Raw genomic sequence first — 12321 nt, 5'->3', positions numbered from 1 at the left:
ACACAGCATGGTAGCAACACATCATGGTACACACATTATTGGGCACAGACAACAGCACAAAGGGCAAGAAGGTAGAGACAACAATACATCACAGACAACAGCACAAAAGGAAGGAGACAACAATACATCACAGACAACAGCACAAAGGGCAAGAAGGTAGAGACAACAATACATCACAGACAACAGCACAAAGGACAAGAAGGTAGAGACAACAATACATCACAGACAACAGCACAAAGGACAAGAAGGTAGAGACAACAATACATCACAGACAACAGCACAAAGGACAAGAAGGTAGAGACAACAATACATCACAGACAACAGCACAAAGGACAAGAAGGTAGAGACAACAATACATCACAGACAGCAGTCACAACTGTCAGTAAGAGTGTCCATGACTGAGTCTTTGAATGAAAAGATGGAGGGAAAACTGTCCAGTTTGACGGTTTGTTGCAGCTCAACTTCGCTGATCCTCAACACTGGGGCCCCGCAAGGGTGCGTTCTCAGCCCCCTCCTGTACTCCCTGTTCATCCACCACTGCGTGGCCATGCACGCCTCCAACTCAATCATCAAGTTTGCAGTCGACACAACAGTAGTAGGCTTGATTACCAACAATGACGAGACAGCCTACAGGGAAGAGGTGAGGGCCCTCGGAGTGTGGTGTCAGGAAAATAACCTCACACTCAACGTCAGCAAAACAAAGGAGATGATTGTGGACTTCAGGAAACAGCAGAGGGAGCACCCCCTTATCCACATCAACGGGACAGCAGTGGAGAAGGTGGAAAGTTTTAAGTTCCTCGGTTTACATATCACCGGCAAACTGAATTGGTCCACTCACACAGAGAGTGTGGTGAAGAAGGTGCAACAACGCCTCTTCAACCTCAGGAGGCTGAAGAAATTCGGCTTGTCACCAAAAGCACTCACAAACTTCTACAGATGCATAATCGAGAACATCCTGTCAGGCTGTATCACCGCCTGGTAAGGCAACTGCTCCGCCCTCAACCGTAAGTCTCTCCAGAGGGTAGTGAGGTCTGCACAACGCATCACCGGGGAAAAACTACCTGCCCTCCAGGACACCTACACCACCCGATGTCACAGGAAGGCCATAAAGATCATCAAGGACAATAACAACCCGAGCCACTAGCTGTTCACCCCGCTATCATCCAGAAGGCGAGGTCAGTACAGGTGCATCAAAGCTGGGACCGAGAGACTGAAAAACAGCTTCTATCTCAAGGCCATCAGGCTGTTAAACAGACATCATTGACACAGAGAGGCTGCTGCCTACATACAGACTAGAAATCATTGGCCACTTTAATAAATGGATCACTCGTCACTTTAAAACTGCCACTTTAATAATGTTTCCATATCTTACATTACTCATCTCATATGTATATACTGTATAATATACTATCTATTGCATCTCAGCCGCTCTGTCATCGCTCGTCCAATTTATTTTATTTTGATATATCATTATCCCATTCCTTTACTAGATTTTGTGTTTTAGGTTTTGTTGTGAAATTTGTTAGATACTGCTGCACTGTCGGGTACTAGAAGCATAAGCATTTCGCTACACTCACAATAACATCTGCTAACCATGTGTATGTGACCAGTAAAAGTTGATTTGATTTGATAAGTGAGTCTGCTAAATGACTCACTACTATAAGTGGCTGTGGATAAGAGTCTGCTAAATGACTAACATGTCAATGTACCCTACAGTACTCTACTGCATACTTCTCTACAGTACACTAGAGTACTCACTGAAAGAGCTACAGAGGCATATGAAAAGGGTAGAGATAGAGGGAGAGACACAGAGACACAGACAGGGTAGCTAGCTAGGCTGCAGTACACTACCTGGGATATAACCAGATTGTGAGATTAGAACATTGTGATGAGCCAGTAGAAATCCTGTATGTTCATCTGTCTGAAGAAGACTGATGGGTATTGGCTGATGATAACACCAGATCATTCTTTAGCCTGAGTGCTAATCCGTGTGAGCTATCATGCCAACTCATTGTCAATCATTGTCATGCCAAACATAGATGGACAATGAGCACGGACACATCTTGTCAAAAGTATTGCACTATATAGGGAATAGCGTTCCATAGGGCTCTGGTCTAAAGTAGTGCACTATATAGGGAATAGGGTTCTATAGGGCTCTGGTCTAAAGTAGTGCACTATATATAGGGAATAGGGTTCTATAGGGCTCTGGTCTAAAGTAGTGCACTATATATAGGGAATAGGGTTCCATAGGGCTCTGGTCTAAAGTAGTGCACTATATATAGGGAATAGGGTTCTATAGGGCTCTGGTCTAAAGTAGTGCACTATATATAGGGAATAGGGTTCCATAGGGCTCTGGTCTAAAGTAGTGCATTATATAGGGAATAGGGTTCTATAGGGCTCTGGTCTAAAGTAGTGCATTATATAGGGAATAGGGTGCTATTTGAGATACACACTGAGCTATGTCTCTCTATCAGTGTTTTCTCCTCCAGATCATCAACCATCTGGGTTTTATTCTCATTGTTGGCTCTCTGTCAAGTCCTCTGAAGAACCATCTGTCATGTTTTCCATGGCTTGATGTTGACTGAATAGGTCTGAACCGTTTGTCAGTAACTTTTGATTGTTTAGGGGCAGTTTCCCGGACACAGATTAAGTATTGACTAAAAAAGTCAAAGGGGACTATCCACTTCCAGCAAACCGTCGCTACGCCAGGCTTGGTTGGCAGTGATGATGGTGATAAAGATAGTGATGATTATGGTGATGATGATTTTCATGTGATGATTATGGTGATGATGATGGTGATTATTATGGTGAGGATGATTATCATGTGATGATTATGGTGATGATGATTGTGAGGATGATGGTGAGGATGATTTTCATGTGATGATTATGGTGATGATGATGGTGATGATTATGGTGAGGATGATTATCATGTGATGATTATGGTGATGATGATGGTGATGATTATGGTGAGGATGATTATCATGTGATGATTATGGTGATGATGATTATCATGTGATGATTATGGTGAGGATGATTATCATGTGATGATTATGGTGAGGATGATTATGATGTGATGATTATGGTGATGGTGATGATTATGGTGAGGATGATTATCATGTGATGATTATGGTGAGGATGATTATCATGTATGGTGATGATGATGGTGATGATTATGGTAAGGATGATTATCATGTGATTATGGTGAGGATGATTATCATGTGATGATTATGGTGAGGATGATTATCATGTGATGATTATGGTGAGGATGATGGTGATGATTATGGTAAGGATGATTATCATGTGATGATTATGGTGAGGATGATGATGGTGATGATTATGATGTGATGATTATGGTGATGATTATGGTGATGATGATTATGGTGATAGTGATGATTATGGTGATGATTATGATGTGATGATGATTATGGTGATAGTGATTATGGTGATGATTATGATGTGATGATGTTTATGGTGATGATTATGATGTGGTGATGTTTATGGTGATGATTATGATGTGATTATGGTGATGGTGATGATTATGGAGATAGTGATGATTATGGTGATAGTGATTATGGTGAAGATTATGATGTGATGATGGTGATGGTGATGATTATGATGTGATTATGGTGATGGTGATGATTATGGTGATAGTGATGATTATGGTGATGATGATTGGAGATAGTGATGATTATGGTGATGATTATGATGTGATTATGGTGATGATTATGATGATGATTATGGTGATGATGATTGTAATGTGTACCTCAACCTCCTCCCTACACCTCCTCCCTACACCTCCTCCCTATAGCTGGACTGTTATGACTGTTAGGTGGGTGGTACACCTCCTCCCTACACCTCCTCCCTCACCTCCTCCCTATAGCTGGACTGTTAGGTGGGTGGTACACCTCCTTCCTACACCTCCTCCCTACAAACTGGACTCCTCCCTATAGCTGGACTGTAGCTGGACTGGGTGGTACACCTCCTCCCTACACCTCCTCCCTACACCTCCTCCCTATAGCTGGACTGTTAGCTGGGTGGTACACCTCCTTCCTACACCTCCTCCCTAAACCTCCTCCCTATAGCTGGACTGTTAGCTGGGTGGTACACCTCCTCCCTACACCTCCTCCCTATAGCTGGACTGTTATCTGGGTGGTACACACCTACACCTCCTCCCTATACCTCCTTCCTATACCTCCTCCCAACACCTCCTCCCTATAGCTGGACTGTTAGCTGGGTGGTACACCTCCCCCCTACACCTCCTCCCTACACCTCCTCCCTATAGCTGGACTGTTAGCTGGGTGGTACACCTCCCCCTACACCTCCTCCCAACACCTCCTCCCTATAGCTGGACAGTTAGCTGGGTGGTACACCTCCTCCCTACACCTCCTCCCTATACCTCCTCCCTATAGCTGGACCATTAGCTGGGTGGTACACCTCCTCCCTATACCCCCTCCCTATAGCTGGACTGTTAGCTGGGTGGTACACCTCCTCCCTACACCTCCTCCCTACATCTCCTCCCTACACCTCCTCCCTATAGCTGGACTGTTATCTGGGAGGTACACCTCCCTACACCTCCTCCCTATAGCTGGACTGTTATCTGGGTGGTACACCTCCTCCCTACACCTCCTCCCTATAGCTGGACTGTTATCTGGGTGGTACACCTCCTCCCTACACCTCCTCCCTATACCTCCTTCCTATACCTCCTCCCAACACCTCCTCCCTATAGCTGGACTGTTAGCTGGGTGGTACACCTCCCCCCTACACCTCCTCCCTACACCTCCTCCCTATAGCTGGACTGTTAGCTGGGTGGTACACCTCCCCTACACCTCCTCCCAACACCTCCTCCCTATAGCTGGACAGTTAGCTGGGTGGTACACCTCCTCCCTACACCTCCTCCCTATACCTCCTCCCTATAGCTGGACCGTTAGCTGGGTGGTACACCTCCTCCCTACACCTCCTCCCTATACCTCCTCCCTATAGCTGGACTGTTAGCTGGGTGGTACACCTCCTCCCTACACCTCCTCCCTACATCTCCTCCCTACACCTCCTCCCTATAGCTGGATTGTTATCTGGGAGGTACACCTCCTCCCTACACCTCCTCCCTACACCTCCTCCCTATAGCTAGACTGTTATCTGGGTGGTACACCTCCTCCCTACACCTCCTCCCTATACCTCCTTCCTATACCTCCTCCCAACACCTCCTCCCTATAGCTGGACTGTTAGGTGGGTGGTACACCTCCTCCCTACACCTCCTCCCTATAGCTGGACTGTTAGGTGGGTGGTACACCTCCTCCCTATAGCTGGACTGTTAGGTGGGTGGTACACCTCCTCCCTACACCTCCTCCCTACACCTCCTCCCTATAGCTGGACTGTTAGCTGGGTGGTACACCTCCTTCCTACACCTCCTCCCTAAACCTCCTCCCTATAGCTGGACTGTTAGCTGGGTGGTACACCTCCTCCCTACACCTCCTCCCTATAGCTGGACTGTTAGGTGGGTGGTACACCTCCTCTCTACACCTCCTCCCTACACCTCCTCCCTATAGCTGGACTGTTATCTGGGTGGTACACCTCCTTCCTACACCTCCTCCCTACACCTCCTCCCTATAGCTGGACTGTTAGGTGGGTGGTACACCTCCTCCCTACACCTCCTCCCTATAGCTGGACTGTTATCTGGGTGGTACACCTCCTCCCTACACCTCCTCCCTATAGCTGGACTGTTAGGTGGGTGGTACACCTCCTCCCTATAGCTGGACTGTTAGGTGGGTGGTACACCTCCTCCCTACACCTCCTCCCTACCTCCTCCCTATAGCTGAACTGTTAGCTGGGTGGTACACCTCCTCCCTACACCTCCTCCCTACACCTCCCTATAGCTGGACAGTTAGCTGGGTGGTACACCTCCTCCCTACACCTCCTCCCTATACCTCCTCCCTATAGCTGGACCGTTAGCTGGGTGGAGCTGACTGTTAGCTGGGTGGTACACCTCCTCCCTACACCTCCTCCCTACATCTCCTCCCCTACACCTCCTCCCTATAGCTGATTGTTATCTGGGAGGTACACCTCCCTCCCTACACCTCCTCCCTACACCTCCTCCCTATAGCTAGACTGTTATCTGGGTGGTACACCTCCTCCCTACACCTCCTCCCTATACCTCCTTCCTATACCTCCTCCCAACACCTCCTCCCTATAGCTGGACTGTTAGGTGGGTGGTACACCTCCTCCCTACACCTCCTCCCTATAGCTGGACTGTTAGGTGGGTGGTACACCTCCTCCCTATAGCTGGACTGTTAGGTGGGTGGTACACCTCCTCCCTACACCTCCTCCCTACACCTCCTTAGCTGGACTGTTAGCTGGGTGGTACACCTCCTTCCTACACCTCCTCCCTAAACCTCCTCCCTATAGCTGGACTGTTAGCTGGGTGGTACACCTCCTCCCTACACCTCCTCCCTATAGCTGGACTGTTAGGTGGGTGGTACACCTCCCTCTACACCTCCTCCCTACACCTCCTCCCTATAGCTGGACTGTTATCTGGGTGGTACACCTCCTTCCTACACCTCCTCCCTACACCTCCTCCCTATAGCTGGACTGTTAGGTGGGTGGTACACCTCCTCCCTACACCTCCTCCCTATAGCTGGACTGTTATCTGGGTGGTACACCTCCTCCCTACACCTCCTCCCTATAGCTGGACTGTTAGGTGGGTGGTACACCTCCTCCCTATAGCTGGACTGTTAGGTGGGTGGTACACCTCCTCCCTACACCTCCTCCCTACACCTCCTCCCTATAGCTGAACTGTTAGCTGGGTGGTACACCTCCTCCCTACACCTCCTCCCTACACCTCCTCCCTATAGCTGGACTGTTAGCTGGGTGGTACACCTCCTCCCTACACCTCCTCCCTATAGCTGGACTGTTAGGTGGGTGGTACACCTCCTCTCTACACCTCCTCCCTACACCTCATCCCTATAGCTGGACTGTTATCTGGGTGGTACACCTCCTCCCTACACCTCCTCCCTACACCTCCTCCCTACACCTCCTCCCTATAGCTGGACTGTTAGGTGGGTGGTACACCTCCTCCCTACACCTCCCTATAGCTGGACTGTTATCTGGGTGGTACACCTCCTCCCTACACCTCCTCCCTATAGCTGGACTGTTATCTGGGTGGTACACCTCCTCCCTACACCTCCTCCCTATACCTCCTTCCTATACCTCCTCCCAACACCTCCTCCCTATAGCTGGACAGTTAGCTGGGTGGACCTCCTCCCTACACCTCCTCCCTATACCTCCTCCCTATAGCTGGACCGTTAGCTGGGTGGTACACCTCCTCCCTACACCTCCTCCCTATACCTCCTCCCTATAGCTGGACTGTTAGCTGGGTGGTACACCTCCTCCCTACACCTCCTCCCTACATCTCCTCCCTACACCTCCTCCCTATAGCTGGACTGTTATCTGGGAGGTACACCTCCTCCCTACACCTCCTCCCTACACCTCCTCCCTATAGCTGGACTGTTATCTGGGTGGTACACCTCCTCCCTACACCTCCTTCCTATACCTCCTTCCTATACCTCCTCCCAACACCTCCTCCCTATAGCTGGACAGTTAGCTGGGTGGTACACCTCCTCCCTACACCTCCTCCCTATACCTCCTCCCTATAGCTGGACCGTTAGCCGGGTGGTACACCTCCTCCCTACACCTCCTCCCTATACCTCCTCCCTATAGCTGGACTGTTAGCTGGGTGGTACACCTCCTCCCTACACCTCCTCCCTACATCTCCTCCCTACACTTCCTCCCTTAGCTGGACTGTTATCTGGGAGGTACACCCCTCCCTACACCTCCTCCCTACACCTCCTCCCTACACCTCCTCCCTACACCTCCTCCCTACACCTCCTCCCTATAGCTTAGCTGGGTGGTACACCTCCTCCCTATAACCTCCTCCCTATAGCTGGACTGTTAGCTGGGTGGTACACCTCCTCCCTATACCTCCTCCCTATAGCTGGACTGTTATCTGGGAGGTACACCTCCTCCCTACACCTCCTCCCTACACCTCCTCCCTATAGCTGGACCGTTAGCTGGGTGGTACACCTCCTCCCTACACCTCCTCCCTATACCTCCTCCCTATAGCTGGACTGTTAGCTGGGTGGTACACCTCCTCCCTACACCTCCTCCCTACATCTCCTCCCTACACCTCCTCCCTATAGCTGGATTGTCTGGGAGGTACACCTCCTCCCTACACCTCCTCCCTACACCTCCTCCCTATAGCTAGACTGTTATCTGGGTGGTACACCTCCTCCCTACACCTCCTCCCTGTACCTCCTCCCAACACCTCCTCCCTATAGACTGTTAGGTGGGTGGTACACCTCCTCCCTACACCTCCTCCCTATAGCTGGACTGTTAGGTGGGTGGTACACCTCCTCCCTATAGCTGGACTGTTAGGTGGGTGGTACACCTCCTCCCTACACCTCCTCCCTACACCTCCTCCCTATAGCTGGACTGTTAGCTGGGTGGTACACCTCCTTCCTACACCTCCTCCCTAAACCTCCTCCCTATAGCTGGACTGTTAGCTGGGTGGTACACCTCCTCCCTACACCTCCTCCCTATAGCTGGACTGTTAGGTGGGTGGTACACCTCCTCTCTACATACACCTCCTCCCTATAGCTGGACTGTTATCTGGGTGGACCCCTGACCCAGCTGACTGTTAGGTTGTCACCTCCTCCCTACACCTCCTCCCTATAGCTGGATGATGGTAGCTGGACTGACCCCTGACTGTTAGGTGGGTGTACACCTCCTTGTCTGCTGAACTGTTAGCTGATGGTACACCTCCTCCCTACACCTCCTGACCTCCTCCCTATAGCTGGACTGTTAGCTGGGTGGTACACCTCCTCCCTACACCTCCTCCCTATAGCTGGACTGTTAGGTGGGTGGACCTCCTCCCTACACCTCATCCCTATAGCTGGACTGTTATCTGGGTCTACACCTCCTCCCCACCTCCTCCCTGACCTCCTCCCTATAGCTGGACTGTTAGGTGGGTGTAGCTGGACTGTTATCTGCTGTACACCTCCTCCCTACACCTCCTCCCTATAGCTGGACTGTTATCTGGGTGGTCCTGACCTCCTTCCCTATACCTCCTCCCAACACCTCCTCCCTATAGCTTAGCTGGGTGGTACACCTCCTCCCTACACCTCCTCCCTATACCTCCTCCCTATAGCTGGACCGTTAGCTGGGTGGTACACCTCCTCCCTACACCTCCTCCCTATACCTCCTCCCTATAGCTGGACTGTTAGCTGTGTGGTACACCTCCTGACCATCTCCTCCCTACACCTCCTCCCTATAGCTGGACTGTTATCTGGGAGGTACACCTCCTCCCTACACCTCCTCCCTACACCTCCTCCCTATAGCTGGACTGTTATCTGGGTGGTACACCTCCTCCCTACACCTCCTTCCTATACCTCCTTCCTATACCTCCTCCCAACACCCTGGACAGTTAGCTGGGTGGTACACCTCCTCCCTACACCTCCTCCCTGACCTCCTCCCTATAGCTGGACCGTTATGGTACACCTCCTCCCTACACCTCCTCCCTATACCTCCTCCCTATAGCTGGACTGTTAGCTGGGTGGTACACCTCCTCCCTACACCTCCTCCCTACATCTCCTCCCTACACCTCCTCCCTATAGCTGGACTGTTATCTGGGAGGTACTACACCTCCTCCCTACCTCCTCCCTACACCTCCTCCCTACACCTCCTCCCTATAGCTGGACTGAGCTGGGTGGTACACCTCCTCCCTGACCTCCTTACACCTCCTCCCTATAGCTGGACTGTTAGCTGGGTGGTACACCTCCTCCCTATACCTCCTCCCTATAGCTGGACTGTTATCTCATCCCTACACCTCCTCCCTACACCTCCTCCCTATAGCTGGACTGTTATCTGGGAGGTACACCTCCTCCCTACAGATAGCTGGACTGTTAGCTGGGTGGTACACCTCCTCCCCTACACCTCCTTATAGCTGGACTGTTAGCTGGGTGGTACACCTCCTTACCACTCCTCCCTATAGCTGGACTGTTAGCTGGGTGGTACACCTCCCTACACCTCCCTATAGCTGGACTGTTAGCTGGGTGGTACACCTCCCTACACCTCCTCCCTACACCTCCTCCCTACACCTCCTCCTATAGCTGGACTGTTAGCTGGGTGGTACACCTCATACCTCCTCCCTACACCTCCTCCCTATAGCTGGACTGTTAGCTGGGTGGTACACCTCCTCCCTATACCTCCTCCCTATAGCTGGACTGTTATCTGGGAGGTACACCTCCTCCCTACACCTCCTCCCTACACCTCCTCCCTATAGCTGGACTGTTATCTGGGAGGTACACCTCCTCCCTACACCTCCTCCCTATAGCTGGACTGTTAGCTGGGTGGTACACCTCCTCCCTACACCTCCTCCCTATAGCCTGTTAGCTGGGTGGTACACCTCCTTACCACTCCTCCCTATAGCTGGACTGTTAGCTGGGTGGTACACCTCCCTACACCTCCTCCCTACACCTCCTCCCTACACCTCCTCCCTACACCTCCTCCCTATAGCTGGACTGTTATCTGGGTGGTACACCTCCTCCCTACACCTCCTCCCTATACCTCCTTCCTATACCTCCCAACACCTCCTCCCTATAGCTGGACAGTTAGCTGGGTGGTACACCTCCTCCCTACACCTCCTCCCTACCTCCTCCCTATAGCTGGACTGTTAGCTGGGTGGTACACCTCCTCCCTACACCTCCTCCCTATACCTCCTCCCTATAGCTGGACTGTTAGCTGGGTGGTACACCTCCCTACACCTCCTCCCTACATCTCCTCCCTACACCTCCTCCCTATAGCTGGACTGTTATCTGGGAGGTACACCTCCTCCCTACACCTCCTCCCTACACCTCCTCCCTATAGCTGGACTGTTATCTGGGTGGTACACCTCCTCCCTACACCTCCTTCCTATACCTCCTTCCTATACCTCCTCCCAACACCTCCTCCCTATAGCTGGACAGTTAGCTGGGTGGTACACCTCCTCCCTACACCTCCTCCCTATACCTCCTCCCTATAGCTGGACCGTTAGCTGGGTGGTACACCTCCTCCCTACACCTCCTCCCTATACCTCCTCCCTATAGCTGGACTGTTAGCTGTGTGGTACACCTCCTCCCTACACCTCCTCCCTACATCTCCTCCCTACACCTCCTCCCTATAGCTGGACTGTTATCTGGGAGGTACACCTCCTCCCTACACCTCCTCCCTACACCTCCTCCCTACACCTCCCTACACCTCCTCCCTATAGCTGGACTGTTAGCTGGGTGGTACACCTCCTCCCTATACCTCCTACACCTCCTCCCTATAGCCTGTTAGCTGGGTGGTACACCTCCTCCACCTCCTCCCTATAGCTGGACTGTTATCTGGGAGGTACACCTCCTCCCTACACCTCCCACCTCCTTATAGCTGGACTGTTATCTGGGAGGTACACCTCCTCCCTACACCTCCTCCCTATAGCTGGACTGTTAGCTGGGTGGTACACCTCCTCCCTACACCTCCTCCCTATAGCTGGACTGTTAGCTGGGTGGTACACCTCCTTACCACTCCTCCCTATAGCTGGACTGTTAGCTGGGTGGTACACCTCCCTACACCTCCTCCCTATAGCTGGACTGTTAGCTGGGTGGTACACCTCCCTACACCTCCTCCCTACACCTCCTCCTATAGCTGGACTGTTAGCTGGGTGGTACACCTCCTCCCTCCCTACACCTCCTCCCTATAGCTGGACTTTTAGCTGGGTGTATAGCTGGACTGTTATCTGGGAGGTACACCTCCTCCCTACACCTCCTCCCCTGGACTGTTATCTGGGAGGTACACCTCCTCCCTACACCTCCTCCCTATAGCTGGACTGTTAGCTGGGTGGTACACCTCCTCCCTACACCTCCTCCCTATAGCTGGACTGTTAGCTGGGTGGTACACCTCACCTCCTCCCTATAGCTGGACTGTTAGCTGGGTGGTACAGACACCTCCTCCGTATAGCTGGACTGTTAGCTGGGTGGTACACCTCCCTACACCTCCTCCCTACACCTCCTCCCTACACCTCCTCCCTACACCTCCTCCCTACACCTACAAATCACTGATGCATTTAGTTAAAGTCGTATGAAAATATTTGCCATATTAATCCATTTTCTAAGAAGTTCCATACATTTAGTTGATTTCCTGCTACATTTTTAAATATTGTTGAATTTGGTTTTAATGTCGACTGTCTGGATTCTGTGATTCTCTGCAGATTTTAAATGGTATTCTAGTTATTCTGATGGTATTCCCACATCATGA

At 51.2% G+C, this 12321-nt stretch overlaps 1 protein-coding gene across 1 annotated transcript in view; it reads left to right on the top strand.

Moving 5' to 3' along the window:
• LOC123999870 (interleukin-11 receptor subunit alpha-like) overlaps positions 1–12321 on the top strand; it is a 119272-nt gene that overhangs the window by 52759 nt on the left and 54192 nt on the right. The gene's annotated exons all lie outside the window — the stretch shown is intronic.

This window comes from Oncorhynchus gorbuscha, linkage group LG16, assembly GCF_021184085.1.
Source record: "Oncorhynchus gorbuscha isolate QuinsamMale2020 ecotype Even-year linkage group LG16, OgorEven_v1.0, whole genome shotgun sequence".
NCBI classification, from domain to species: Eukaryota; Metazoa; Chordata; class Actinopteri; order Salmoniformes; family Salmonidae; genus Oncorhynchus; species Oncorhynchus gorbuscha.
This window is presented reverse-complemented; position numbering and strand designations above follow the sequence as displayed.